Source organism: Propithecus coquereli, unplaced genomic scaffold (assembly GCF_000956105.1).
Source record: "Propithecus coquereli isolate 6110/MARCELLA unplaced genomic scaffold, Pcoq_1.0 Scaffold774, whole genome shotgun sequence".
Classification (NCBI taxonomy): Eukaryota; Metazoa; Chordata; class Mammalia; order Primates; family Indriidae; genus Propithecus; species Propithecus coquereli.
The window spans coordinates 84776-90855 of NW_012153885.1; the positions used below are offsets into that span (position 1 = coordinate 84776).

At 37.6% G+C, this 6080-nt stretch overlaps 1 pseudogene; it reads left to right on the plus strand.

The window, feature by feature from the left end:
- The first annotated feature begins 5011 nt into the window (after window positions 1-5011).
- Window positions 5012-5691, plus strand: LOC105825028 (annotated as a pseudogene).
- Window positions 5692-6080: the final 389 nt, after the last annotated feature.

The following is a 6080-nucleotide window of genomic DNA, read 5'->3' on the forward strand; positions in this document are numbered from 1 at the left end:
CTGGAGCAGAGGCAATTGCAGGCAAACAGAACATATCAGAACAGCTGCATTACAGGCTTCTAGTGCACACGCCCCTCCTCTGCTGGTCAACATTCCAAAGCAGGGGGACAAAAAGTGCCACTTAAGGACCTGCCCCTACTCTAACCAAGCAGGAGAGTTCCCAGCAAGGAACAGGTGCCCTGCAAACCTATTCGCTCTGAGTTGAGAAAAGAGGTTTCATATAAGAAGAAACCAGCAAAAGAACCCTGGCAACATGAAAAATCAAAACAAGATGAACACCCACAAAGGATCATAATGGATCTATAATAACGAGCTCCAACTACAAGGAAATTGTTGAAATGACAGAAATGGAATTCAAAATATGTATGGCAAATAAGATGAATGGAATAGAAGAAGTTGAAAACAAACAAAAAAAAAACTGAAAAAAATTTCAGGAAATTAATGAAAAAGTCACCAAAGAACTAGAAAGCATGAAGAAGAATATAATTAAACTTAAAGAAATAAAAAAGTCATTTAGTAAATTTCAAAACACAGCAGAAAGTTTCAGCAAACCAAGATTAAACCACGGAGAAGAATCTCAGAGCTTAAAGATGAGGCTCTTGTGCCAACCCAATCATTTAGAGAGGTAGAAAAGAGAACAAAAAAGGCAGAGCAATCACTTAGAGAGATATGGGGCTATGTGAAGCAAAACTAACATACGAATTATAGGTATTGCTGAGGAAGAAAAAGAAAGTGCTAAAAAGCAGGGAAAATCTATTTGAGGGAATTACTGAGAAAAAATTCCCTGGTGTCACAAGGGCTCCAGACATCCAGATACAAGATGGTCATCAAACACTGGCAAGATTCATAGCAAATAGGGCATCTCAAAGACATACAGTAATCAAATTGAATGAAATTAAAATGAAAGAGAAAATACTACAAGCAGATAGATATAAGCAAAAACTGTCCTTCAAGGGAAAACTGATCAGGCTAACTGCAGACTTCTCAGTGGAAACCTTACAAGCCAGAAGAAAGTGGGCCCCCATCTTAATCTTTTTAAACAGAATAGCTGTCAGCCTAGGATTTTGTATACTGCAAAACTAAGTTGCACAATAGATGGAGAAATTAAGTATTTTCTAGAAAAGCAAATACTGAGGAAATTTGTCAAGACCAGTCCTTCCCTGCAGGAAATACTTAGAACAGAATTATACACAAATCAGCACAATAGATACATCAGTGTAAAATGACCAAAAATAGCCAAAGCTCACAACTCCTATAAAACAATAGCATAAGAAGAAAAACAAAGCAACTAGGTACTATCCATTATGATGAACAGAACAGCATCACACATATCAGTTTTAGTTCTTAATGTGAATGACTTGAATGCACCACTCAAAAGGCGCAGGCTGGCAAAATGGATGAAAAAACACAACCCAAGTATCTGCTGCTTCCAGGACACACATTTAAGCCACAAGGATGTAAACAGGCCGAAGTATAAGGATAGAAAAAATATTCCACACAACTGGAAACCAAAAGAGAGGAGGTGTAGCCATTCTCAGATCAGGCAAAATTGACTCCAAATCAACAATGATAAAGAAAGAAAATGATGGCCATTATATAATGGTAAAGGGAACAATTCAACAGCAAGACATAACAATCCTAAATATATATGCACCTCACACAGGGGCTTCAAGATAAATAAACTAATTCTACTAGATCTAAGCGAGGAAATACATAATAGCATCATAATTGACAGGGACTTCAACACCTATTAGAACAGGATAGATCATCAAAGTAGAAAATAAACAATGGACTTAAATGGGACCTTCGAACAAACAGACTTAATAGATATTTATAGAACATTCTACACAAAAACTACTGAATGTGCATTCTTCTCATCAGCATATGAGACATGTTCCAAGATTGATCATATCTTAGGCCTCAAAACATGTCTCAAAAATTTTAAAAAAATCAAAATCATACCACGTATCTTCCCAGACCATAATGGATTAAAATTACAAATCAATTCCAAGAATGATACTCAATAGTACGCAAAGTCATGGAAATTAAACAACCTGCTACTGAAGGATTATTAGGTCAGGAATGAAATTAAGAAGGAAATCAAAAGATTCCTTAAATTGAATGACAATGGAAACACAAGCTATCAAAATCTATGAGATTCAGATAAAACATTCCTAAGGGGAAAATTTATAGCCTTAAATGCCAACATTGAAAAGTCAGAAAGATCATAAATTAATAACCTAATATTACATCTCAAGAACATAGAAAAGGATGAGCAAACAAATCCCAAAGCCAGCAGAAAACAACAAATAACAAAAGTCAGAGCAGAACAAAATGATATGGAAAATACAAAAATAATACAAAAAGTGAGTAAAACAAAAAGTCTATTATTTGAAAATATAAATAAAATTGATAGAACTCTTCCTAGATTAGGCAGTAATAGAAGATAAAGGACTCAAATAAACTCAATCAGAAATGAAAAATGAGATATCACAACTTCTAGAACTGAAATAAAAAACTTTCATAAATACTGTGAAAATCTCTACGCACATTAACTAGAAAAGGTAGAGGAATTGACAAATTTCTAGAAACCCACAACCTCCCAACACTCAATCAGGAAGAAATAGAACTCATTAACAGAATAATAATGATTAGTGAGATTGAAACAGTAATAAAAATCTTCCAAAACGACCACAAAAAGCCCCATACCAGATGGATTCACAGTCGAATTCTACCAGACCTACAAAGAATAACTAGTACCCAAACTATAGAAAGTATTGCATAATATTGAGAAGGAAGGACTCCTCCCTAACTCATTCTACAAAGCCAGTATCACCTTTATACCAAAGCCAAGTATCAAGGGCACAACAAAAAAAGAAAACTGCAGATAAAGATCTCTTATAAATGTGGATGTAAAAATCCTCTACAAAGTACTAGTAAACTGAATTCAACAGTGTATCAATGATATAATTCACCAGGCCAAGTGGGCTTCATCCCAGGGATGCAAGGATAGTTCAACATACATACATCAATAAATGTGGTTCACCACATAAACAAAAGCAAAAATAAAGACCATATGATCATCTCAATAGATCTGGAGAAAGCATTCAACAAAAATCCAACACAATTTCATGATAAAAACCCTCAACAAACTAGGCATAGAAGGAACATATCTCAGAATTATAAAAGCAATATATGGAAAACCCACAGACAACATCATACTGAATAGGGAAAAGTTGAAAGCATCCCCCCTAAGAGGGGATCAAGACAAGAACATCCACCATCACCACTTCCTATTCAATATTGTGCTGGACATCCTAGCCACAGCAATTAAGCAAAAGAAGAATATTAACAGTATCCAAATTTGAAAAGAGGATGTCAAACTCTCACTCTTTGCAGATGATATGATCTTATATTTAGAAAACCCCAAAGATTCCACCAAGAGTCTCCCGGAACTGATACGTGAATTCAGCAAAATCTCAGAATATAAAATAAATGTAAATAAATCAGTAGCATTGCTATATACTAATAACAAGCTGAGAGTCAAATCGACGATTCAATACCATTCACAATAGCTACAAAGGAAATAAAATACTTAGTAATACACCTAACCAAGAAGGTGTAAGATCTCTACAAGGAGAACTATGAAATTCTGAGGGAAGAAATCACAGAGGATACAAATGGGAAAACATATTACACTCATGGATAGGTATAATCAACATTGTTAAAATGCCCATGCTACCCATAGTGGTTTACAAATTCAATGCAATCCCCATTAGGTTATCAGAGTCATACTTCGAAAATCTAGAAAACATAATTCTACTCTTTGTTTGGAACCAGAAAGGAACCTGAATGGCCAAAACAATCTTAAGTAAAGAGAACAAAACTAGAGGCATCACATTACCAGACTTCAAACTATATTACAACGCTATAGTAATCAAAACAGCATGGTATTGGCACAAAAACAGAAACATAGACCAATGGAACAGAGTTGAGAGCCCAGACATAAAACCGTCTACCTAAAATCAACTGATATCTGACAAAGCAGACAACAGTGTACACTGGGGAAAAGAAGGCCTATTCAATAAATGATATTGGGACAAATGGAGATCCACGCACAGAAGAATGAAACAGGATCTCTACCTCTCACCACTCACAAAAATTAATTCACAAGGGATAAAATACTTAGATTTAAGGCATGAAACAATAAGAATTCTAGAGGAAAACGTAAGAAAAACTCTTCTAGATATCAGCACAGGCAAAGATTTTAGGAAAAAGGCCTCAATGGCAATCATGGCAACAACAGAAATTAATAAATGGGATTTGATTAAACTAAAAATCTACTGCACAGCTAAGGAAACAAGCAATGGAGCAAATAGACAACCTACGGATGGGAGAAAATGTTCACAAGCTACACATTAGATAAACAGCTAATAACCAGAATTTACAAGAACTCAAACAAATCAGCAAGAAAAAAAAAAAAAAACCAATCCCATTAAAAAGTGGGCAAATGACATGAACAGAATTTTCTCAAAAGAAAAAATGACAAAGGCTAATAAACATATGGAAAAATGCTCAAGATCCCTAATCATCAGGGAAATGCAAATTAAAATCACAATGAGATATGACCTTACCCCAGTTAGAATGGCTTTTATTAAAATGTTCATAAATAATAGATGTTCTTATTGATGAAAAGAGAAAGGAACACTTATACACTGTTGGTGGGACTGCAAATTAGTACAACTCTATGGAAAAGTCTATGGAGATTCTTCAAAGAATTAAAAGTAGACCTATCATTTGATCCAGCAATTCCACTATTGGATTTTACCCAAAGAAAAAGAAGTCATTTTATCAAAAAGACACACTTGCACTTAAATATTTATTGCAGCACAATTTACAATTGCAAAGATGTGGCATTAACCCTAGTGCCTATCAGTTAATGAGTGGAGTAATAAAATGTGGCATATTTACATCATGGCGTAATACTCGGTGATAAAAAAGATGAAATAATACCTACACCAACCTCAACCGGCTCATCGGCCATATTGTGTCCTCCGTCACCGCCTCGCTGTGTTTTGATGGCACCCTCAATGTGGACCTCACGGAGTTTCAGACAAATCTGGTGCCCTACCCCCGTATCCACTTTCCACTGGTGACCTACTCACCCATTGTCTCAGCTGAGAAGGCCTACCAGGAGCAGCTCTCGGTGGCAGAGATCACCAATGCCTGCTTTGCACCTTCCAATCAGATGGTCCAGTATGACCTTCTCCATGGCAAGTATATGGCCTGCTGCATGCTGTGCCGTGAAGAAGTGGTGCCCAAGGATGTGAATGCCACCATCGCTACTATCAAGACCAAGTGCAGCATCCAGTTTGTGGACTGGTGTCCCACAAGTTTCAAGGTTGGCATCAACTACCAGCGCCCCACAGTGGTGCCTGGGGGCGACCTAGCCAAGGTGCAGCGGGCAGTCTGCATGCTAAGGAATACCACGGCCGTCGCCGAGGCCTGGGCCCGCCTGGACCACAAGTTGGACCTGATGTATGCCCAGCGGGCATTAGTGCACTGGTACGTGGGCGAGGGCATGGAGGAAGGGGAGTTCACTGAGGCTTGAGAGGACCTGGCCGCCCAGGAGAAGGATTATGAAGTAGGCACAGAACTATGGATGGAGAGGATGAGAGTGAGGAGTTCTAGGGGTCCTGGCACCTGCAGCGCCTGGCCTCTGGCTCCCCAATTCTGTAACTCATTCCACTGTTTCCCCCACCCCTACAAATACAGTTTGTGTCTCAAAAAACAAACAAACAAACAAACAAAAACAATCTGGATGGAAATGGAGACTGGAGACCATTCTCCTATGTGAAGTATCTCAAGAATGGAAAAACAAACACCACGTGTCCTCACTATTAACTTGGAGCTAACTGACGAGCACACATGCACAGACAGAAGTAAAACTCAGTGGAAAGAAATGGGAGGGGGGGGAAGGAAATAAACCAACATAATAGGTAAGATGAACACTATTTGGGTGATGGGCACACCTATAACCAGGGTTCAAGCGTTACAAAAATGATCCATGTAATCTAAAA